At 56.5% G+C, this 24,159-nt stretch overlaps 1 protein-coding gene across 2 annotated transcripts in view; it reads left to right on the top strand.

The window, feature by feature from the left end:
• Nucleotides 1-17,029: 17,029 nt before the first annotated feature.
• The window catches only part of Cxxc5 (CXXC finger protein 5), a 32,979-nt gene continuing 25,849 nt past the window's right edge, over nucleotides 17,030-24,159 (top strand). The window contains exon 1 of one of the 2 annotated variants that reach the window (XM_048331134.1): nucleotides 17,030-17,062. The gene's annotated coding sequence lies outside the window, so the exon portion shown is untranslated. Of the gene's footprint in view, nucleotides 17,063-17,108; nucleotides 17,237-24,159 lie in introns of those variants that run through there. The other variant, XM_048331133.1, reaches the window with a different exon arrangement.

Raw genomic sequence — 24,159 nt, 5'->3', positions numbered from 1 at the left:
ACCTGTTTCCCAGCCCTTCCTGAAGGAGGAGGGATAGGAAGGAGTAAGGTAATCAGAGCACCTTGCTTTCCAAGTCCTAGGTCAAAGACCCACTCCCTTGACAGTTACTTGGGTCAGTGTGCAGGACTTGGACACATTCTGGAGAATTAGGCAATTACACAGGCAAAATAGATGAGTGTTGGGAGGCATCCTAGGTATGACCTTTGGTGGGAGATCTCTGGGTATAAGACTCCTGGAAGCCCTTGAGTGGGTCCAGCTTGAACTGGAGAAGTTATTCCTGTTCAGGAACCCAGAAGTCTCTTTTTTGGTGTTGGTACTGGGACTTGAATTCTAGGCCTTAGTACTGTCGCTTAGCTTTTTCACTCAGGGCTGGCACTCTACTACTTGAGCCAGGTTCCACTTATGTGGGGGCGGTGGTTTAATTAGAGATAAGTCTCAGGGGCTTTTCTGCCTGGGCTGGTTTTAAATCTCAAGTCTCAGTCACGAGAGTAGCTAGGAATATAGACTTGAGCCACTATACCTGTCCTAGGAGTAGTCTTAAAAAGGTGGCCCTGTGGGCTGGGGATATAGCCTAGTGGCAAGAGTGCCTGCCTCGGATACACGAGGCCCTAGGTTCGATTCCCCAGCACCACATATACAGAAAACGGCCAGAAGCGGCGCTGTGGCTCAAGTGGCAGAGTGCTAGCCTTGAGCGGGAAGAAGCCAGGGACAGTGCTCAGGCCCTGAGTCCAAGCCCCAGGACTGGCCAAAAAAAAAAAAAAAAAAAAAAAAAGGTGGTCCTGTAGGGGCGAGGCTACTATACACATGCACCCACTGAGAATTGGAATGGGGGACATTGGTGAGATCTGGGAACCTTGCAACTTTGCCTCTGGTTATTGGAGAAAATGAAGTAGCAGAAGGACTAACAAGGGATAATCCTTAAAGAGCTTATTTGGGAGGCCTTGGGACCCAGAGTGGGTGACCCACTGGGAGAGAGGTGCTTTGTATTCTATAATTTTGTGGGTGACTAGTTAGTAGCAGAACATGAGGCCAGTAGCTCTGTACTGGTTAGGTTGCACCTGGTGAAGATTGGTGGGGGGGCCATGCCCCCCACCAAGGTCCTGAAGCTTTGGTGGCCAGCTGCATGGACATGCCCTGCTTGGGGGGCAAGTAATAGCTATGTTTCAGGAGAAGTGGGAGTAGAATATGAACTCTGTTAGTGACATTTGAGTTTCTCAGATGTGTATAATGGCAGATTTTTTTTTTTTTTTGGCCAGTCCTGGGCCTTGGACTCAGGGCCTGAGCACTGTCCCTGGCTTCTTTTTGTGCAAGGCTAGCACTCTGCCACTTGAGCCGCAGCACACTTCCAGCTTTTTCTGTTTATGTGGTGTTGAGGAATTGAACCCAGGGCTTCATGCATGCAAGGCAAGCACTCTACCACTGAACCATATTCCCAGCCCTGGCTAAACTAATTAGGCTGCTGGGTGAATCAGAGTCCCAGGGAGACGTGGACCAAACTTAAAGAGATGATGCTGAGTAGTTCTAGTTGCTTATATACACTTGACCATTAATAAGCCAATGACCCTGAGTCGAGTGCTTACCATGAGTCAGGCCCTGTGGTCAGTATTGACCTACAGTAGTCCTGTCAGAAGAGCCCTGTGAGTTAATGCCCAGGCCGAAGAGTGTGTGTGTGTGTGTGTGTGTGTGTGTGTGTGTGTGTTGGGGGGTGGGGGGGAATACATGTTGGAATGTAAAATAGCTTTATCCTTTCGCGACTGGGCGCACCTTGTGGCAGTGCGCGGCCCAGGCCCAGTACTGTTCGGTCTGGATCCCGTTGTGTTGCAGGTGAGTCCCAGTTTAACAATTTTGTTTTTGAGATTGTGATGGTGTGTAATGTGGCTTTGATTTTTTTTTTTTTTTTTGCTATATTGTGCTAAGAGTATGTAACTCCTCACTGAGTAGCTAGTGGAGTGTGTGGTTGATCTCGTGTCCTGGTGATTTGGTGGGTTGTTCAGTACACAGTGGCCCTGGGGTGGTGTGGGGAGCGAACGGGCTGTGTGATCGCGTGGCTGATTGCACGCCGTCCTGTAGTTAGTTCTGTGTCCCCGGCGCCCTCCGAGGCTTGACTGTTGGGACTTGTGTCAGGGGCTGTCGTGTGGTTTAGCCATTGTGGTGTGGAAACCCGTAGTGGGGTCTTCCGTGGGTTGCGTGTCCGTGCGACCCTGACGTGCCCTTTTGTGGGTCTGTCGTGTTTTTTGACCTCGGCCGCGGATGCCCCCGGCCCTGCCGGCTGCGCCGCCCCTCCCCCGCGCCATCCGCCCGCCTGCCTGCCCGCCCGCCCGCGCCGGGCAGCGATCGATCGCCATTGATTGTCCCTGACGAGCTGCTCCACTTTCCAGCCAATGTCAGGAGGGGGGGGGGAGTCTCCGCCGCCCTGGCGGTGTCATTTCCACACACTCCCTGGGCTGCTGCCAGCCCGGGCTCCTCTAAGAGGCGGTCTGGATTGCCCGGAGCGCGGACCGGACCGCCCACCTCGCCACCGAGCCCCCCGACGGCGCGGTCCTGCCCGCGCCCTCCGCCCTCGGGCCGCCGCCGGGGCCCGGCCGGGGGTGGGGCGCGCCCGAGCGGAGCGCGGCGCAGGCCTCGGGCGGGGGCGGGCGTTTCCGGTGGGCGGAGGCGCCTGCGGGCCAACTTCTCCGGCCCAAACAGATGCTAATGATTTTCCGGGAGGCGCTGGTTATCTCTGGCCCCAGCTGGCCGGCCGCGGTGTGGCGCGGGGGCCCCGCACCTCCACCTCCCGGCCCGCCCTCCTCAGGCTCCTCACCCTCGGGGGGGCCTCCGGACGGCGGCGGCGTGGGAATAGGTGCCCCTGGCTGACCGAGGGCTACTTTGTCCTCCAAGATCTGCTCCCGAAGCGACTCGGCACGCGCGCACGCCCGAGGTGCCCGGCTCCCCTGCTCCCCGGCCCCGCTCAGGGTGCCACCCACCCCCTCCTCCTCCTCCCTGACGCAGGGGCCCGAGCCGCTTCCAGACTCCCCGCTGGAAGTGCTGACGTGGCTCTGGGCTGCTGTCTGGGGCCGGGAAGCGGGGCAGATGTCACGCAGCCCAAGGGAGGAGGCGGCTCCGCGGGGCGGGCCGGGCCGGGCCTGGGGCCGGGCGAGGCCGCCGCCTCCCCCTCGAACCTGGCTCTGTCTGTCTGGAGCCGGGGCACCGCCGCCGCCCGCCAGGCCGGCTGCGGAGGAGAGAGCACCTGCCGGACGCCCATGCCGCCCCCCGCCCCGTGCCGGGCACCCTGCTCCTGCTCAATAAATGCCAGCTGCTGCCGTGTGGACTCTCGTCTTTGCGCGTGGGGCCTTGGTGTGTCCAGAGGCAAAACAGACCTCAGGGTGACAGCTGGCTCCAGAGGTCATTCCAGCCGGCCTGCCGCCTCGCCGCCCCCGGCCCGCTACATGGCGTTTGCCCGTCTACCATGGAGCCTTCGCCTCGCTGTGGCAGCCCCCCTCCTAGCCCTCCTCCCCCCCCTGCCAACCGCCCTCCCCACCTTTCATCCCTGTGGTTCTCTCCTATCTGGCGGCCACATTGGGTCCCTGGAGCAACAGAGCCCCCTGGGAACAGCAATCGATGAGGCGGAACAGCCTCCCTGACAGATGGACCCACGGAGGCTGGGCAGCTTCAGCAGAGCTCCCTAGGAAACCGGAGACAGAAGCTGAGCCGCACCGCGGCTGCCTCCTAAATAGAAACGGGAGAGGGTGGAGAGGCGCTTCCAACCCGCCTGCCTTGAGGGATGAGCTTGAAGGGGCGCCGTAGCCACTGCCTTGTGCACGTTGTACCCAGAACCCTCACTGAGGGTGGGGTTTCCTGGAAGTGGGAGGTGGGAGCCCTATCCATGGTGGGAAGCTGAAATGACTCCTAGCCGTGCCCTTCGTCACCCTTGCGAGTGCTGTGGGTAAGTAAACAGCCAGCTAGCCAGCTTGCCATATTCCTAAGACCACAAGGGTGTGTGTGTGTATACATAGGAATTGAATTCAGAGCTGGTGCATACTAGGCAAGCACTCTACCACTGAGTTAAGAACCTTGCCAGGGGCTGGGGATATGGCCTAGTGGCAAGAGTGCTTGCCTTGTATACATGAGGCCCTGGGTTCGATTCCCCAGCACCACATATACAGAAAACGGCCAGAAGTGGCGCTGTGGCTCAAGTGGCAGAGTGCTAGCCTTGAGCAAAAAGAAGCCAGGGACAGTGCTCAGGCCCTGAGTTCAAGGCCCAGGACTGGCCAAAAAAAAAAAAAAAAAATCTTGCCAGAGTCAGGCACCAGTGACTCACGCCTGTAATCCTAGCTACTCAGGAGGTTGAGATCTGAGGGTCACAGTTCCAAGCTAGTCCAGGCAGGAAAATTGTGAGACTCTCATCTCCACTTAACCCCCAGAAAACTGGAAGTGGTGCTATAACTGTAGAGTACTAGCCTTGAGCAATAAAGCTTAAGTACAGCACCCCAGGCCCTGAGTTCAAGCCTCACGACCAACAACAACAAAAGTCTTGCTAGGCCATGCACCAGCGGCTTATACCTGTAATCCTACCTACTCAGGAAGCTGAGCTATGAGGTCAGCAGTTCAAAGCTAGCCCAGGCAGGGAAGTTATTTCCAAGTACTGAAATAAAAAAAGTTGAGCTGTGGCTCAAGTGGTAGAGTGTTAGCCTTGAGCAAAGGGAGCTCAGGGCCAGTGCTCGGGCCTAGTTCAAGCCCCAGGACTGGCAAAAACAAAAACACCAAAGTCATGCCAAGTTGTCCTGGTGGACCTTGATTTTATGATCCTCTTCTCTCAATGATACATAGCTGGGATCAGAGGTATGTGCTACCATGCCTGGCTACAGGGGAAAGCCAGAATGTCAGGTTGGAGGCATGGCTTGGGTGGTATAGTGCCAGCCAATGAGGGAAAATGTCAGATACAGAGTTCAAGTCCCAGTCTTGGACAAATAGTCATAATACAGGTTGGAAGCATGGCTTAGGTGGTAAAATGCCAGCCAGTGAGCAAAAACAAGGGTCAGATAGCAAATTCAACTACCACACACACACAAAGCCAGAGTGGCAGAATGCTTTCTCTGATTATGCCAGTGAGATGGTCATTCTTGGCCCTTTGGTAGTAGTAGGTGGTAGAGAATGCCTCCTGCCCGTTTCCAACTTCCCACGTTAGCCAGGGAAGTTACTACCAGAGTTTACATCAGTTTCTCAAAACAGCACTACTGACATTTGGGACTATCAACCATTTACTTCTTTTGTTCTCTGTGTTAGAGGATGCTTAGCCACATCCCTGGTCTTTACCTGTAAGCTATGACTAGGAAAAATGTCTCCAAAGGGGCTGGGAATGTGCCTTAGTGGTAGAGTGTTTAGCATGCATGAAGCCCTGGGTTCAATTCCTCAGTACCACATGTACAGAAAAGGCCGGAAGTGGTGCTGTGGCTCAAGTGGTAGAGTGCTAGCCTTGAGCAAAAAAGAAAGAAAAAAGCTTAGGGATAGTGCCCAGGCCCCAGGACTGGCAAAAAAAAAAAAAAAAAAAGTCTCCAAAAGACTAGGAATATAGCTCAATGGAGGCACTGGGATTGACCCCCAAAATGGAAAGTGTTCAGAGATTGCCAAATATCCTGTGGGAGGTTCTCCAGTTGAGAACCTGCTCTATCCAACCACTGCCCAACTACCCGGAGGAGACCCCAGGACAGGACCCCGTGAGATGCCAAAGACCTGCAATAGAGAGAGGGAGGGGACTTTCCAGAACAGTGGAAGATGCCTCCTATCCCCATTTCCCCTGCTAGATCGGAGCAAACCATACCTGGCATGGAAGGCCATTGGCATCACTACTCAGCCGCGCCCGGTGAAGTGCCAACACCATACACCACACGTACTGCTGAAGCTACGAGGCATGGAAGCAAGGGAGTAGCAGAGGTCATGGCGTTTCTTGGGTGGCCTTCGGTCCAGGCAGTTCAAGGTGGGGGCCGGCAGATTAGATGATCACCATCCTCCTCCCCTAGGTGCCCAGGCCATGTCTCCACTGCCTCCCACTAGGTCGTTATTCATCAGGGGCCAGGCTGGCAGGACTCAGAGCCAGTGGGGGCCACTGCCAGGGTAGGAGAAGGATTGTCCACACAGGTCCAGTGGGCCCAGCTAGCGAACATCTGGGCCATCTGGACATTGAGCTTCTCTGGGAAGGCAAGGGGAGGAGGGGGCTGCTACATGGTACTGAACAGCCCCAACCATAGCTCTTAACCAGAGGGTTGGGAGGGGGGCTCCCTCTGGAGTCATTTTCTCTGTGCAGGCAAGCAGAAGAGGGAATGTTCTCTGGAGCACTGTCTAATGGATGGGAAGTCCCTACTTTTGTCTAACCTACTTCCTTTTTTCCTAAAACAATCCGGGCCAAGCCTGCGTGCTCTGGCCCCAATGGAAACAATGCCCAATACCACAGTCCTGATTGGATGTGCCCTCATTCTTGGAGAGGAGAACTCTTCCACGAGGGGAATTTTCAGTCAGAATACAGGTCAGCAGGTACCTGTGTGTATGGAGATATGAGCATGTCTGGACAAGACTGGGGGCTGGGGCACTAGTGCCAGCCAACAACGTAAGACCCACTGAACTCAGCACTGGCTTGGGGGGGGGGAGGGAGTGACTAGGAGGTGGGCAGTGGTTTTGTAATCAGAGATGTGCCTGCTGGGCTAAGGCCCTTAAGCTTGGGCTGGGGTTTAAAATAGCGCCTTGGCCTGACCAGGATCGGGTTCGGGTCATCCACAAGACAGCGTGGCCACCACCATCCAGCTCAAATTTCTTGCTTTCCCTGATAATTTAGCAGTAAAGGAGGGGTGACTGAGTCAGATGGGCCTCGAGAAAGGGGTTTGGGTACGGGCCTGTCTACGCTCCATGCCCTAACCCACACACCACATAGACTTGCTTCATCCACACCCTGATGGCTTCCTTTGCCGTTGACATTTAGCATCAGCTGGAAGCCAGGCCCTAAGGCAAAGCACGCGGACGAGGAAGGCTTTATCCCTTGCAGTGATCCTGAAGATTCTAGGCCTAAGCAAAGCCAGACTGCTGCAAGAGGTTAGGTAAGCTTTCTCCTGACAATCTGAAGGGACTGCAATGAGGAAAGAATGTTGTCAACAACTGCAGGTTATCCTAGCACTTTCCCTGAAACAAGCTTCACCCCTTCAGTGTTCCCTATTCTCCAAGGAGAACGACCAGGCAGTGCCCCCAAGCCCGGTCAAGGACTCCCAGTGCAGGTCTAAGAATGGATTCTGGTCATTCTCCGGTGTCAGGCTGAGCCCAGGAATAAGGCAGGTAAATCGTTATCCTGTGACAATAAAAAAAAAGTCTCCTCCCTTGCTGTAGTGAGCAGTGGCCCCGAGGCCTGCTGGGTAATAGGTTTGCCCCCACTTCCCCTCCTGCCCCAGCTCCGGGTCAGCGTTGGAGGTGAGTGACACAGGAGGCCAAGGCTAGATCTGTGTCTAGCTGGAGCAGTGGCCGGCTCTCCTGACAGAGCTCACATATATACATCTAAAAAAAATCATCGTGTATATCTTAATGGTTTCTCAACAGCCCCTGATTGAAGCATGCCCAATTTAGCCATGCCGTAAGTAACTTTTTATATTTCCTCAGGGAATCGTTTCACTTATGAATCTTCTGAATCTGCAGTCTCGATTAAAAGTTGATATTTTTTCTGTCTCCTTGGCTTCTGAGATGTCTCCCTGGTGGAAAGGGTGGTAGCACCATCCGTCCCCCCTTGATGGCCTGTCTGGAGGAGACTTCCCGGGCTGGGGGCAAGGCCAATCCCCAGGGACAGCACCTGGAGAATGTGACCTAAGGGGGTGGGGGCATCGGTGGTCCCCTGCCCACACACCCTTATCTGTCCCTAGAGCAGAAGCTACCAGCAGGTTCAATGCCAGCCTGGGCAGAAAGGGTCTGTGAGACTCTATTCTCCAATAACCAGCAAAATGCTGTAATTGGAAGTGTGGCTCAACTGGTAGAGGACCATGCTTGAGCAAAAAGGCTAAGCAAGAAGCCCCAGGTCCTGATTTCAAGTTCTAGAAGCAGTACTCAAACACACACCATGCACACAGGCACACACAGTGCTCCCAGCAGGAGTACAGGGTAATAGTGGGCTTGTCTGACCACTCTTTCCTTCGGGGTATTTCCCTGTCTATAAGCCTTCAAAATCTGAGGAGGTAGGCTGAAGCCCTTCAAAGGTTCTAGCCAGACATTGGTGGCTCACACCTGTAATCCTACTCAGGAGGCTGAAATCCAAGGATATCAGTTCAAAGCCAGCCTAGGCAGAAAAAGTCTGTGCATTTCTTTTTTTTTTTTTTTTTGGCCAGTCCTGGGCCTTGGACTCAGGGCCTGAGCACTGTCCCTGGCTTCTTCCCGCTCAAGGCTAGCACTCTGCCACCTGAGCCACAGCGCCCCTTCTGGCTGTTTTCCATATATGTGGTGCTGGGGAATCGAACCGAGAGCTTCATGTGTAGGAGGCAAGCGTTCTTGTCACTGGGCCATATTCCCAGCCCTCTGTGCACTTCTTATCTCCAATTAACCAGCAAAAAGCTGGGGTATGGCTCAAGTGATAGAATACTAGTCCTGCACCAAAAAAAAAAAAAAGCTCAGGGGCAGCACCTGGGCCCTGAGTTCAAGCCCCAGGACGGGACGGGCATGAGAAAACAACTCCCCCCCCGCAAAAAAAAAACAAAAACCCACTGGTCCCCATCTAGGCACAGTGCCATAGCCAGGGTTAAGTCCACACAGCTTTTTTTTTTTTTGCCAGTCCTGGGGCATGGACTCAGGGCCTGAGCACTGTCTCTGGCTTGTTTTTGCTCAAGGCTAGCACTCTGCCACTTGAGCCACAGCGCCACTTCCGGCTTTTTGTTGTTGTTGTTTATGTGGTGCTAAGGAATTGAACCCAGGGCCTTGTGCATGCTAGGCAAGCACTCTACCACTAAGCCACACTCCCAGCCCCATCAGCTCTTAGATGCTTCCCTCTCTTTACTTACAAAATACAAATGTGTTGATAAACTGATCACTTACCTGGCAGATAAAGGCTTTCTTTAACTGAACGCCTACAAATAAAGGCTGTTCTTGGGGCTGGGGATATGGCCTAGTGGCAAGAGTGCTTGCCTCATATACATGAGGCCCTGGGTTCAATTCCCCAGCACCACATATACAGAAAACGGCCAGAAGTGGCGCTGTGGCTCAAGTGGCAGAGTGCTAGCCTTGAGAAAGAAGAAGCCAGGGACAGTGCTCAGGCCCTGAGTCCACACTGTTCTTATTGTTTGCCCCTGGAACTCCAGTCCCAGAAAGGACTGCTGAAGGGATGCTGAGGCTCCCGTAGGGCTAGGTGTCATGGGCTCCCGCCTATAATCCTACCTACTCAGGAGGCTGAGATCTGTGGATCCAGGTTCAAAAGCCACCCCAGGCAGAAAGTCCATGAGACTTATTGCCAATTAACCACCAGAAAGCTAGCTAGAAGTGGAGCTGTGGCTCAAGTGGTAGAATGCTAGCCTTGAATGGAAAAAAACCCAGGGACAGTGCCCAGGCCCTGAGTTCAAGCCCTAGGATCTGCACAACGCAAAAAACAAAAACAACAAAACTGTATTAACAGGGCTGGAAATATGACCTAATGGCAGAGTGTTTGCCTCGTATACATGAAGCCCTGGGTTCAATCCTTCAGCACCACATATATGAAAAAAGCCAGAAGTGGCGCTGTGGCTCAAGTGGCAGAGTGCTAGCCTTGAGCAATAAGAAGCCAGGGACAGTGCTCAGGCCCTGAGTTCAAGTTCCACGACTGACCAAAAAAAACAAATCTGTACGAAGTCATTTTCTGTACCTCACTCTAGATCTACTTCTTTTTTTTTTTTTTTTTTTTTTTTTTTTTTGGCCAGTCGTGGGGCTTGAACTCAGGGGCCTGGGCTCTGTCCCTGAGCTCTTCAGCTCAAGGCTCTTGAGCCCCCGCCCTACTTGCAGCTTTTTCCGTTTATGTGGTGCTGGGGAATTGAGCCCAGGGCTTCACGCATGCCAGGCAAGCACTCTACCGCCAAGCCACATCCCCAGCCCCCTCAAGATCTACTTCTTACTGTGGAGTGGGCAGGACTGGCATAAGTATCTGAGACCTGCCTAGGGGTGGCCCGGAGGCCCCCAGGAGTGCTGAGCTTTTTCCCTCTGGAGAGACAAAGATCAGGGTTGCAGCAGGAAGGCTGGAGGGCAGACTAGAGGGAGAAATGCAGAGGAAGGGCCTTCTCTAACTGGCACTTCCCGCCCCCTTCTAGTACTTGCCCAGGTGCTGAGACCTCTGGCTCTGACTTCTGAACTTTGCCTTCGGGCCCCTGGGTGGGCACTGTGGGCTGCAGTCCCGACTGGAGGTGGGGCCCAGGGGAGTTAACGATTTACGAGGGGCCCCTTCCGGAGGAGCCCTCCCTCCTCCCGAGCCTAGCAGGCAACCCGTGACTGCCCAGGCGGCTAGACACAGAACCAGTCCCACCAGTTCAAAGAACAGTTCATCTCTGGGCCCACCCAGGCACAGCCAGGCTCCCCAAGTCTGAAGGAGAAGGCAGTCTCCATGTTGCTAGCAGGAGTGTTGGGGGGCCCCTGGGGTGAAGAAAGAGATGAGCCTATTTTCAGACGTCCCCGTGGGAAGGGTATTTAAAGCCCTGCTCTGTCTGCTGGGGCCCCAGAGTGAGAGGAAACTGAGCCCCACCCTCCACCCCCAGCCGGCCTGCAGGCCTCGGGCAGGGCCCCTTTAGGCCCAGCTGGGTTCTCTCAGGCTAAGGTGCCCTCCGCCAGGTCCAGGACTTGCACGTAGGTGACACAGTGTCCTTCCCTTGGGCCACAGCCTCTCCTTTTCTCTTCCTGGTGCCTTAGAATAAATGGAAACTTGATGGTACCTAGAGAAGCCCAGGGCTACTGCATGGCTGTGACATCTCCCCGAATGTCCCTGCACAGACAGAACAAGGTCCCTGTTCTTGCTGAGCACGTGGGGCTGTGTCTGTGGTCATCTATGGCATGTGTGTAGCTGTCCTAGAATGGGGAGATTGGACTGCTGCTATCTGCTTCCTCATAGGCATTTTGTCCCAGAACTGCAGTCCCCTTCCTCCCCTCCCCTCCTCCCGTTTACCCAGATCAAGGCCAAGTGGGAGCCACCAAACGGATTTCTTAGGAGGGGGCAAGCCTGGGCCACTCGGGACGCAGAGCCGGCTGGTTTGACTTGCCCCTTCAGTGCGCCAGCTCCGGTGTTGCTCTCACAGGCCTCGGGCTGGGGGTGAAGGAACCCTAAGGACTGGAATGAGCGCGAGGGTGAGACCCAAGGCCACAGTACTGTGCATGTGCACCGAGCTTCTTTCCTGCTTCTGGCTGTGCTGGAAGGCTGGCCCAGCTCACCGCCCAGGGTGATTGCATTGACGCCGGTTCCGCACTCTGCTCTGGTGGGCAGGGCAGCCAGCACCCCTGCTCCCGCACTTTGTGACACCGGTGAGGGCAGCATGGCCCACAAGGGGGTAGATTTAAAGTGAGGATTGGCCATCTTTGTGCATGCATAGAGCGCTGCTGCTTCTAGAACATGCCAGTACTGGGCTGGAGCGCTTGCTGGCGCGGTATCACTTGAACCACCAGTACATCATTTTGTTGGTTAATTGGAAATAGAGGATTTTTCTGTGTAGGCTAGCTTCCAACCTCAAATTTTATAGCTCTCACCCTCCTGAGTAGGATTCGATATAGGAGCCATCAGTGCCTGAAGACGCTAAATCCTATACTCCCCCTCAGACACCATTTCCAGTCATTGCCGCTTTAATCTATGATGGACATTAGCTGAAACAGGTGGTTGTGGAAAATTTCTCAGAGTATAAATTGAAATTCTGGTTTTGCTACTTCGTAACACTGGGCAAGTGTAGGAAACCTGAGGATTAAATATGCACAGGAAGCAATTAGCATAGGCTGAGCTGCATTCAGAAAGACATTGGCTATCATTGTTATTAACAGTTACCTACTTAGGAGCGGCTTCAGGCTTCCAGCAGGTGGGAGACCCTCAGCCTCAGAATTGTCATAGGTGGTGATAATGAGTAGATGGGGAGACAAGTAAGCCAAATGAAAGCTACTTCTGCAGGGTGCTGGTGGCTCACGCCTGTAATCCTAGCTACTTAGGAGGCTGAGATCTGAAGATCATGGTTCAAAGTCAGTCCATGCAGAAAGGTTCCCATGAGACCCTCATCTCCAATGAACCACTCAAAAACTGGGAGTAGGGGCTGGGGATATGGCCTAGTGGCAAGAGTGCTTGCCTCTTATACAGGAGGCCCTGGGTTCAATTCCCCAGCACCACATATACAGAAAACGGCCAGAAGTGGCGCTGTGGCTCAAGTGGCAGAGTGCGATCCTTGAGCAAAAAGAAGCCAGGGACAGTGCTCAGGCCCTGAGTCCAGGCCCCAAGACTGGCAAAAAAAAAAAAACAACCCAAAAAACAAAAAAACTGGGAGTAGGGGCTGGGGATATGGCCTAGTGGCAAGAGTGCTTGCCTCATATACATGAGGCCCTGGGTTCGATTCCCCAGCACCACATATACAGAAAATGGCCAGAAGTGGTGCTGTGGCTCAAGTGGCAGAGTGCTAGCCTTGAGCAAAAAAGAAGCCAGGGACAGTGCTCAGGCCCTGAGTTCATGGCCTAAAACTGGCCAAAAAAATAAATAAATAAAAATAAATTAAAAAAAAAAAAGAAGCCAGGGACAGTGCTCAGGCCCTGAGTCCAAGCTCCAGGACTGGCCAAAAAAAAAAAAAAACAAAAACAAAAAACAAAACTGGGAGTAGAGCTGTGGCTGAAAGTGGTAGAGCTCTAGCCTTGAGCAAAGTTGTTCAGGGACAGAACCCAGGCCCTGAATTCAAGTCCCACAACTGACAAAAATAAAAGCTATTTCTGATACTACAGAGTGGTTGAGAGTTTACCTAGCATAAGCGATGCAGTGGATTGGAACCTTAAACAACACACACACACACACACACAATTTCTTTTTTGCCAGTCCTGGGGCTTGAACTCAGGACCTGAGCACTGTCCCTGGCTTCCTTTTTTGTTTTTTTTTTTTTTGGCCAGTCCTGGGCCTTGGACTCAGGGCCTGAGCACTGTCCCTGGCTTCCTTTTGCTCAAGGCTAGCACTCTGCCACTTGAGCCACAGCGCCACTTCTGGCCGTTTTCTGTATATGTGGTGCTGGGGAATCGAACCCAGAGCCTCATGTATACGAGGCAGGCACTCTTGCCACTAGGCCATATCCCCAGCTCCCCTGGCTTCCTTTTGCTCAAGGCTAGCACTCCACCACCTGAGCCACAGCGCCACTTCCGGCTTTTTCTGTTTATGTGGTACTGAGGAATGGAACCCGGGGCTTCATGCATGCTAGGCAAGCACTCTACCATGAAGCCAGAACTTACTTCCTACCTTGAAATTTGATTTGATTGGCTGAAAACTCAGCAGAAAGTTTAACAATGTTGAGCTGAATATTCCTTCGGTGGTGGTGGGGAATAGTGGGCCAAGATAATCTCCATTCATGGGAGAGGGGCAAAGATCCCCATCCCATCCTTCTTAGACGTTCTCCACTTTTCTCGCTTATCTGTGATAGAGAAGTCTATGTGGACAGCTTGCCCATGACATTTTCTAGACATGCTGTATTTCTGTGTGCGTGTGTGTCTGAGACCTGGACTTTAACTCAGTATCTGATGCTTTTGCTCATTGGTTGGTGCTCTACCACTTGTGCCATGCCTCCAACCCCTACATGTTGCATTTTCCATATGGATAACCTGCCTACACTCTACTCTCTTGTTCCTATCTTGAATAGGTAAGGATCTAGATGTCTTTTTTGTTAAGGTCCAAGACTGGGACTTGAACTCAGTACCTGACACTTTCACTTGTGTGCTAGTGCTCTATTAACTGAGCCATGCCTCCAACCCCTTTCTAAGTACTTAATTCCTAGAAGTGGAAACTCCAAGATCCTCTACTCTCTAACTTGTTTTTTTTTGGTTTTTTTTTTTTTTGGCCAGCCCTGGGGCTTGAACTCAGGGCCTGAGCACTGTCCCTGGCTTCTTTTTTGCTCAAGGCTAGCACTCTGCCACTTGAGCCACAGCGCCACTTCTGGCTGTTTTCTGTATATGTGGTGCTGGGGAATCGAACCCAGGGCCTCATGTATATAAGGCAGGCACTCTTGCCACTAGGCCATATCCCCAGCCCTCTACTCCCTAACTTGGATCAGGCATGTGTCATCACTTTGCGGAGGAAACCATCCCCATTGGAGCACTACTGGTGTCTGCAGCCTCCTTGAGTTTGGAGTCGGGATGGGGGGCAGTGGTCTCAAAAAGTGGATAATTAATAGGAATTCCCTAAGGTGGGGCTCCTAGAACAGAGCATTTTACAGGTGTGCTGGACTTCATTCTGCACTGACCTTAGGCATCTGGGCTCTATGGGATACTTTCACCTCTGAAGTTCTAGGCTTTTTAGGGGATAGGCACCCCATCTGCACCTCAGCTTCCCCCAAAATTAAGTGCTGGGGCATCCCGGCCATGCCCCCCTTTTCCTTATAGGGTCAGTGCCAAACAGTGCCTGATGCCCAGATGTGTGTTTAAGCAGCGTGGGAGTGAACATCTGGGGGCCTTCGCAGTTTTAAAATTGTGTTCCCAGAGCAAGCACCTCGTTTCTACTCACAAGGTATGTTTACCAAGAGTGGCTCTGAAGAAGGCTGCTGGAGGGGAGAGGAGAGGAGCTCACCACCACCCTAGAAGAGCCATTCTTTGACACTGTGTCACACTGTAGGCAAGAAAAGACCATTCAACATTAGAGGGAAGGATTAGCAAGTGTGGGGGGGTGGAGGGGAGTCACTTCTTCTGTCTGGGAGGAGTCACTTTTTTTTTTTTTTTTTTTTTTGCCAGTCCTGTGGCTTGGACTCAGGCCTGAGCACCGTCCCTGGCTTCTTTTTGCTCAAGGCTAGCATTCTGCCACTTGAGCCACAGCGCCACTTCCAGCCTTTTGCATGTGTGTGGTGCTGAGGAATCGAACGCAGGGCTTTGTGCGTGCTAGGCAAGTGCTTTACCGGGAAGCCCTATTCCCAGTGCAAGGAGTCACTTCTTATGGCCTGAAATGTCAGGAGTGAAAGCTGAGGCTACATATTCCAGATGAAGTCTGTCCTTTGACACTATGCCCACTCCCAGTTGGGTTAGGGTCAGTTCTCCTATAGAAAAGGCTTGGGGACTTCAGCTTGAAGCCTCAGTTCTAGAAACACCTAAGCTCTCTGGCCTTCACCACGGCTGGGAGATGGCCAGGCCCCACAGGGGAGAGAGGAGGCAGCGAGAGGGAGGCCTAGCGTGGCTGAAGCCTATCGGGTCATGGCAGTTAACTCCCTGTTATCTGGACCCCAATCGATGTCATGCTGTAACGTTTAACACTGGGCCCACTTCCCCAACAGTCCCAACCCTTCCCCTTCCCTAGCTCAGGTCTGGGGGGCTGCGTTTTCTGCTGGCTGCTAACCCGCCCGCACGAATCCCGAATCCCAGCGAATTGGAGAACTTCCACTTTGGGATTGATTATATGCAGTTTGGGATTATGCGAGCCCGGGGCTCTCTCTATGGATAACTGCGAAGACATCTGCAGCCATAGGATTAGCCCAAGCTGGGCAGATGGAGGGAGCGCTGATGGAATAAGGACGAAGATATGCAGACCCAAATCTGCCCCACCCTCCCACAATTGGGCGCCTATTCTGGTAGGGCTGAGGTTTCTTGCTTTCCCCCCATTCGTTCCTATGGAGCGCTGTACGGTCTCAGGCACCGAGTTCATGGGTCACGGTTCCCTATCGGAGCGGCCTGGGTCCCAGGATTCGGCTAGGCTGGCGCTCACCTCCTAAAAGACAAAAGCGTCCTTTCTGGGGTCAGTTTCCCTCTCTGTGCAATGGGGACAGGAATCGACATTGCCCTTCTCTCGGTGGATCCGGGGAAAGTGTTCTGGAGGGGGGGGGGTGTCTTTGAACCCGCGTCCAGGCGTTTAGGTTGTCAACACCGGGCTAGGCGTTCCGGTTCTGCGGGGCACCTGAGCTGCAGGCGCGGCCAAGCCTCCCCCCCACCCCACCCCCGCGCTCCCGATCGCCCCAGCTAGCACGGTGGGGGCCAGAGGGCGGCAGACGTGCCTGGAAGGTGCGTCTCCAAACCCAGGCATCGCTTCCAAGAGGGGCGCCCCTCGTACTCCACCTCACTCCCCCACCCCCCCGGAAAGTTGCACGAGAAGAAGGTGCCAGGGGGGCTCCCGGGCGGAGCTGAGCCTGGGCAGACCCGGCCCGGGCGCGGGCATCTGGAGGCGGAGTGGTGGCGGCTTCCAGCCTCCGAGCCTGCGGCGTCCAAGTGGCCAGAGCGGCGCTGGGAGGGAGGGAGGGAGGGAGGCGGCGGGAGGAGGGAGGAGGAGACGGGCGGGGGGGGGGGGGGCGCGAGGAGGGAGCGGCGAGTCCGGTCCGGGTTTTGCCGGCAGCCCCCGGGCAGCATCCAGAGCTCCTGCCCGGGCGGGCGCGCGGCGGCGGCGGCGGCGGCGGCAGAGGCGGCGGAGCCTGAGCGGGGATGTAGAGGCGGCGGCGGCGCCGGCGACGGTGGCGGCGAGAGCAGGCGCCCGAGCCGAGCCCGGGCAGCGGCGGAGCCTCACCCCCTCCTCCCACACCCGCCCCGCCAAGCCGGGCCCCGCGTCCCAGCCCGCGCGCCCCGCCATGCACGCCGCCCGCTGAGTCCGGGCGCCGCACGCCGCGCCCCCCGCCCGCCCGCCCGCCTGCCGCGCTCCGCTCCGCTCGGGGGTGATTAGTTGCTTTTTGTTGTTTTTTAATTTGGGCCGCGGGGAGGGGGAGGAGGGGCAGGTGCTGCGGGCTCCCCCCCCTCCCCGCCTCGGGCCAGCCGCGGCGCCGCGACTCCGGCTCCGGACCCCGGCTCGGCGGGCGACTGGAGCGGAGCGCGCGGCGGCGGCGGCGGTGCCCGGAGCGGAGCGCGGCTCCCCGCCCCGCCCCTCCCCCCGGCCTCGCGGCGACGGCGACGGCGGCGGCGGCGGCGGCTCGGACGACGCGGAGGGCCGGTAGGTGTCGGGCCACGGCCCTCCCCCGACCCCCCCCCTCCCCACACGGTCCAGCCCCCTCCCCTTCCCCGCCTCCCTCCCTCTCCTCCCCCGGGGCTCTCGGTGCGCGGCCGGGGCCGGAGTTCGCAGCAAGTCGGCGGAAAGTTTGGCGGCGCGGGTTCCCCCGAAGTTCAGGTGCGGAGAAGGAGGGACGACGGGGGGGGGGGCGGGAGGGGTCCGTGCCGGGGAGGGGCGCGGGGCGCCCGCGGCCGGAGCGGCGGAACCCCCGGAGCCCGGGAGAGACCTCGCGCCGGGGCTCGCGCGGTGGCAGCCGCCGTACCCCAGCCTTCCCCAGCCGCAGTGTGCTCGGTCGCAGATCACTGAGTTCAGACAAAAAAAAGGGGTTCTCGGGGGCCGTGGAAGGCGGGGCGCGGGAGCCGTGGGGTGGGACCGGGGCGCTCCCCGTCCGCGGTGGTCGCCGCCGCGGGAGCCGCGGTCGCCGGGGGTCCCGGGCTCGGGGCCGGGCGGCCGCTCCGTGGGCGGGGGCGGCTGCCTGGTCGTCTCCGGCGCGCGCTCCTGACGCCCGAGCCCCGCTCGCGGCTCGGGGTTTTTGGGGGACGACCCGTGGCTGGCCGGAGCGTCCCCGGCCGCCACGCGTGGCCGAGCCTCCCCCTCCACATGGGAGAGGCGGCGGCCGCCGGTGCATTTCCCCCCCCGCCGGGCTCGCGCCCCCGCTGCCCGCCGAGTGCCGGCGGGCTGATCAAGTTTGACCTCCCTCCTTCCCCCCCCCCAGTATCAATCACCCCCACCTCCGCCGTGCCCCGCCACCTCGCCCACCTTGGGGTGGGGGGGAGGTCTTTCGGGCTGCCCTCCAGCGCCGCGTGTGCCCAGCAGTGTGCCCAGCCAGGGACGGGGAATGGGGGGGGGTCCCCCCCAGCCGCGGGGCCGTGGGGAAGGCGGGCGTCCCGGGCTCTCGTCACGCCGCCCCGGCGCGGCCTGGAGCCCCCAAGTCCGTCCCGAGCGGGGGGGGGGCCCCCCTTCTCCCCGCAGCCCCCGGGCGGGAGGAATGTGTTAATTTTCTGACCGGGGGGAAGTTGTCCTCGCCCGGATCGCGCTGCTTTCCGGCCGGGTGCGTCTGGCTTTGTTTACGTGTAGGGTAGACCCGAGCGAGGGGACCCCGGTTTTTAAAGGGGGGGTGCTTCCTGGGACCTGTCAGAAGAGCTGGAGCGCCCCATGAGGGAGCGGTGTTTGTTTTTTGTTTTTTTTTTCCCTCCTCTTGGGAGAATCGCGAGGGGTGCTCGGAGTTGGCTGGGGCCGAGGGCGGCGGGGATTCGGGGGGTGAATGGGTAGGGGGGGTGGGGGGGTTCCCGGAGTGACTAATCCGGAAAGACCCTGCGCGCCCTGGGGGTCTCCGGGGGACGGGGCACTGAAGGTTGGGCAACCGCGCCCCACTTTGCCGCCCACCCCCCCCCCCCGCCCCGTCCCCCGAGCCCTGGGTGGTCTGAGAGCCTGCGTCTCGGGGTTGGGGTGTGCTGACAGGGAGGGACCGCCTGCCCGCCCGGCTGCGGGAGGGCCGCCCTGCGCCCGGGGCTCCCCACCCCCGCGCGCTCGCTCGCTCGCTCGCTCAGGAAGCGCCGCGGAGGTGGGGGGGCGGGGTGGGGGGGTGGCGAGCGGCGATCGTTCGGCCCTCGCCCCCGCCGGAGCCGCCCCGGGGCCGCCGGCAAACAGAGTCCCTTTCAAGTTTTCCGCTGGGGCCGCCTGGCGGGGGCCGCGAGCGCGGCCGCTGCGGACTTGTTTGGAGCGCGATTTGAACGCCCGGCGCCACCTCAGCTGCCCGGGCCCGCGGGGGCGGGGTGGGGGCGGGGGCGGGGGCCGGCCCCGCCGCGGGGCGCGTTTAATTGGACGGGAGCCGTGGGGGGGGTGGGGGGGCGCGGCGTGGGGAGCGCCGACCCTCCTCCCCGAGAGCCCAGTCCCCGCGGTTCCCAGACCCACCGGACGCCCCGGCGTGGGGACCCGACACCCCCTCTCGCGGAGGCCCGCGCGGTGAGACGCCTGCCGCGGCGCGGTGTTGATTTAGCAGTTTCCCTCGAGGAGAGTGGAGCTGGGGAGGGGGGTGGCCCGCTCTGCAGCTGTCACCCCCCTTCCAGAACGGAAATTGCCCTCTCTCTCTCTCTCCTCGGGAAGGAGGGAGTGACAGTTTGATTTTTGCCCTGGGGAGGGGTGGGAACAGCTGAGGGAAGTTGGCCCTTGCATTCCCCGGCGGCGACGTGAGTTGGGTGGTTGTCTCCCTTCCATCCTGGCGGGACCCGGGACTCCAGGGGAAGCCCCTGGCCAGCCCCAGCCTCGGTCCCCGCGGCCCTCGCTCGCCCAGCGGAGGCAGACCCTCGCCGGGCCGGCTGGCCGGCAGTTGGTGCCTTATTTACGTGTGTGTTGGGGCCTGGGTGTTTTCCTGGCTCAGCAGGTGACCCTGGCCTGGGCCTCCTATCTCTCCCCCGACGGAGCCTGTTGACTTACCGGAGGGCCACTGGCCTTCATTTTAATCACGTGAGGCCTGGAATGTCCACCAGGCTGGGCTGGGTGGTGCAGAGGGTGGGGAGAGAAGAAGGAGGGAGGGGGTGACTGCAGCCCGCTAGGGCTCCCACTGTGCTATGCAGTTATTGTTTTGGCGGTTTGTTTGTTGTTGTTTTTTGTCCTGGGGTTTGAACCCAGGGCCTGGTTGCCTCCCTGGAATTTTGCACTCAAGGCCAGCATTCTACCACTTTGAGCCACAGCGCCACTTCCGGTTTTCTGGTGGTTAATTGGAGATAAAAATCTCTTGGACTTTCCTGCCCTGGCTGGCTTTGAGTCCTCAGACCTCAGCCTCCTGAGTCACTAGGATTACAGGTTTCAGGGCCCCTGGCGCCCAGCTACTTCCTCAGTTTTTTGTTACCCCATTCAGGTTTTTGCCTACCTTCTACCCATTTGTCTCCTGTGAAACAGGCCATTGCAGTGTAGGGCAGGCTTGCATTTGGCTAAAGAACCAAGCTCTGGGAATCAAGTATCCCACCCTCTTTAAGAGTCCACCTAGTATTCCTGAGGGAGATTGTGGTCTCCCTGGGAGGAGAGAGAGGAATGGGGCTGGGATAAGATCAGCTGACTTCCTAAAGTGAAGAATGGGAATCTGAGTGGGGGAGCCAGACCCAGACTGCTTTTCTCAAGGCCCCTTGTGTGTGGTGGGGTGACCATCTAGTCAGAATTAATCCCAAACAGTGCTCCGGAGCATGCCTTGACTGGCCAAGGACAGGGCAGGCTCCATTACTATTCCACTTATTGTCATTGCTCACTGCTTACATACAATTCAAGTATTCATTCATGGGCTTGATACGTAAGTATTGAACAGCCAGCCACTGAGTATCAAATCTTCTTCTTCGGAGCAGGGGCCAGTGGCTCACACTTGTAATCCCAGCCACGCAGGAGGCTGAGTGCCGAGGATTTCCGTTCAAAGCCAGCCCAGGCAGGAAAGTCTGTGAGACTCTTTACCTTCAATGAACCACCACAAAGCACAAGTGGAGCTGTGGCTCAAGTGGTAGAGCACTGGCCTTGGGCAAAAGAAGCTCAGAGACAATGCCCAGGCCCTGAGTTCAAGCCCCAGGGACCCCAGAGCTTCCTGGGTCCCCCTCACACCTGCTCCCATGCCTGGGCTCTCTCTGTGTGGTTTTGTGTGTGTGTGTGTGTGTGTGTGTAAGTGTTCTTGATTAAGAGTATTAATAGTTAAACTTTCACTCATAGCTGGAACTCACCAGACCACAAAAAAAAACCTCCCCGTTACTCACGCGCTACTGCCCAACAAGAATATCCCACTAAAGTTTTTTTACTTCCCCCCTTGCCGTCTGCCTCCCCACCCCAGCGCAGAGCCCGCCCTCCCAGGCTGCTGGCAATGAAAGAGGGCGCCCCCCCCCCCCCGCAAGACCCAGGAATCAAATCTCCAGCCCTTTACCTGCCCCCTAAAGCCAGAGGTATTGTCAGCTGGCAGAGATAAGATTGGCACCACCACGAGTCTGTTGGTCTACCTTGTGAGAACCTGGGTTGTGTGTGTGCAAGAGACCCAGGACATAGGTCTCTGGGTTGCTAGGGGCTGTGAATCTGTGTGTACAATGTGTCTGCCTGTCTCAGGATGTGGCAGTCTGAGGTGTGAGGTGCATGGTTTTGTTTTGTGAATCAGGTGAGTTAGCTGCGTTTTATATGTCCATGCCACAGTTACGTATGAAGCTGAGATTATGTATCTGAAAGTTAGCTATGGCCCCGTCAGTCTTGGAAGTGGGGTGTGTGTGTGTGTGTATGTTGTGCTTTCTGTGTGCTTGGAATTGTGGAGAATTTGAATTGGTGACTGGTGTGCATCTGTATATGCTTATAAACCTGCCTGAGTGGTGTGTGTCTGCATTTGAATAGCCTCACCAGTCTAGAAGTGGCACATCTATCTGAGATGTGTAGGCAGTGGTCTGTGTCTTTGGTGGCTGTTGGCAGTGTGTTCCTTTCTCTCCCTGGATCTCTTCTTTCTGAGTCTTTCCCTACCTGGCTGTTTGTGGTCCCAATTAAGTGTGTGTTTTTCTATCCCCTTCCATTCCATCCTCTCCCTTGTCGCCTTCTCTCCCATCCCCTCCCCCCTGAGGTAACTGGGCAGCTTCCCTGCCTGCCTGCCTGCGGGGAGTTTTGGAAGCCATGGAGGGAAGCAGGCTGGGGCCAGGGTGACAGCGCGTATCCACGGCGATGGCAGCCTGTGATTACAGAAATAAAAGGATTTTAAGGTCATGGGTGTTTTTTATGCTGCTCCCCTTTGGTGGAGCCAGTGGCAGCCGAGGACCACAGCTGTGTGTCTGCATCCCTGTGCAGGTGACTGTGAACGTGTAGGGCTTATCTGGGAGCACGTAAACATGTATGCACATGCATGATCACAGCCTGTCGCCGCTCCTCATAGGGAGCCCGTGGGGTTGTTATTGATTCTCCTGGGGGAGAATTCCCAGGAAGACTTCTTGCTTCTGAGTGTTCCATGTGACTAGAACCCTGCAGTGCTCCGCATGCTGAGCAAGGGCAGTGTGGCCCCAACCCTGGCCCACCTACTCCTCCACCCCCTAGTTGAGTGTCTCTGGCCAGGAGAATAGCTGGGCCAGGTCACCTGGGCAAGGCTACATCTTGGGGTGTCAGAGCCCCTGGCCCAGCTCCAGACCCAGTAATTGCATTCTGCTGCCTAATCCCCCGCCAGCTCAATTAGATCGCAAATTCTTCTTCATTTCCTGCCTCTGATGCTGGCCTCCCTCTGGGCTTGCAGGGACTGGGAGGGGGGAGATCCCAACCTACCTTTCACCAGTGGCAGGTGTGGGGGGGGACTGGGAGGGTGATTAGTTCCTGCTATCACTGGCCCTGGAGCCCAGGGGACCAGGAGGGTGGGGCTCTGCCAGCCCTTAGACCAACCTTAGTCTCTCCATGCTGGGAGAGGGGTCTTGTGTTACCCGGTACAGAGACTGCTGCAGACCAGGATGGTCCTTGTAGATAGGCCTCCATGTCACACAGTACGTAACTAGGGCCTCCACAGGCTCTTCCGAGCCTTCTATATCCAGAGCATTTGCTGGCTACTCCTCCCCCAGCATAGCATTTGTGACCTTTTTCCTTTCTCTTTTTTCCCTCCATGGTGTCTATTCTAGGTGAAAGTCCTAGAAGCCAAAGGATCACTAAGCTCTTCTCCTAGTGGGTCCCCCCCACCCCCTCCCTTTCTCTGCCCCACCCAGACACGTGTATAGAAGCAGTAGGATTCGGTCCATCAGGCCTGGCAAATCCTGGCTTTGTCACAGTCTAGCTAGATGGATGGCAAATTCCCTCTACACACCTCTGTTTCCCTTATCTTTGAAATGGGACCATAAGTGGTGCCTCACAAGACCAGTTTTAGGTGCGTGCACGGGTCACAAGGTGTCTAATATGGGCAGTGGCTCGTTCGGTTTGCATTTAGTTAGCTAAAGTTGGTGCTTTTGGCAGTTGTGGGGTTTGAACTGAGGACCTGGGCACTGTCCCTGAGCCTCTTTGTGTTCAAGGCTAACGCTTTACCACTTGAGTAATGGCACCAGTTCTAGTTTTTGAGTGGGTAATTGGAGATGAGAGTCTCACACGGATTTTTCTGCCCAGGCTGGCTTCCAATGGTGATTCTCAGATCTCAGCCTCCTGAGTAGCTAGGATTACAGGCACCAGCTCTTTTTTTTTTTTTGCCAGGCCCGGGCTTGGACTCAGAGCCTGAGCACCATCCCTGGCTTCTTTTTGCTCAAGGCTAGCGCTCTGCCACTTGAGCCACAGCACCACTTCTGGCTGTTTTCTATATATGCGGTGCTGGGGAATTGAACCCAGGGCTTCATGTATACATAGCAAGCACTCTTGCCACTAGGCCATATTCCCAGCTCCTCCTCCTCCTCCTCCTCCTCCTCCTCCTCCTCCTCCTCCTCCACCTCCTCCGCCTCCCCTCCCCTCCCCCTTATTCTTTTAAGACAATACCTCCAGTGGGGCAACTGTGGCTTGCCCTTGTAATCCTAGTTCCTTGGGAGGCTGAGGTCTTGAGGATCACAGTTTGAGGCCAGTCAGAAGGCCTATGAGACTCCAATCTCCAGTTAAGCTCCAAAAAGCAGGACGTGGAGCTGTGACTCAAGTGATGAGTGCTAGTAGCTTCAGCACCCTGGCCCCGAGTTCAAGCCCCAGGACCAGCACACACACAAAAATACAAGACCTGGGGCTGGGAATGTGTCTTAGTGGTAGAGTGTTTGCCTTGCATGCATGAAGCCCTGGGTTCGGTTCCTCAGCACCACATAAACAGTAAAAGCCAGAAGTGTCACCGTGGCTCAGGTGGTAGAGCGCTAGCCTTGAGCAAAAAGAAGCCAGGGACAGTGCTCAGGCCCTGAGTTCAGGCCCCAGGACTGGCAAAGCAAAAGAAAACAAGACCTCCGTATATATCCCAGGCTAGCCATGGGCTAGTGATCCTTTTTTGGGACTCCGGGCTAGAAGATGGCTTTGAGAGTGGTGAGGCCTTCCTACCCCCACCCCACCCCCCCACCCCGTGCCTAGGATGCGAGCGGAGCCTTGCGGCTTATATTATACTCCGCCTC

This window comes from Perognathus longimembris, chromosome 22 (genome assembly GCF_023159225.1).
Source record: "Perognathus longimembris pacificus isolate PPM17 chromosome 22, ASM2315922v1, whole genome shotgun sequence".
Lineage (NCBI taxonomy): Eukaryota > Metazoa > Chordata > Mammalia > Rodentia > Heteromyidae > Perognathus > Perognathus longimembris.
This window is presented reverse-complemented; position numbering and strand designations above follow the sequence as displayed.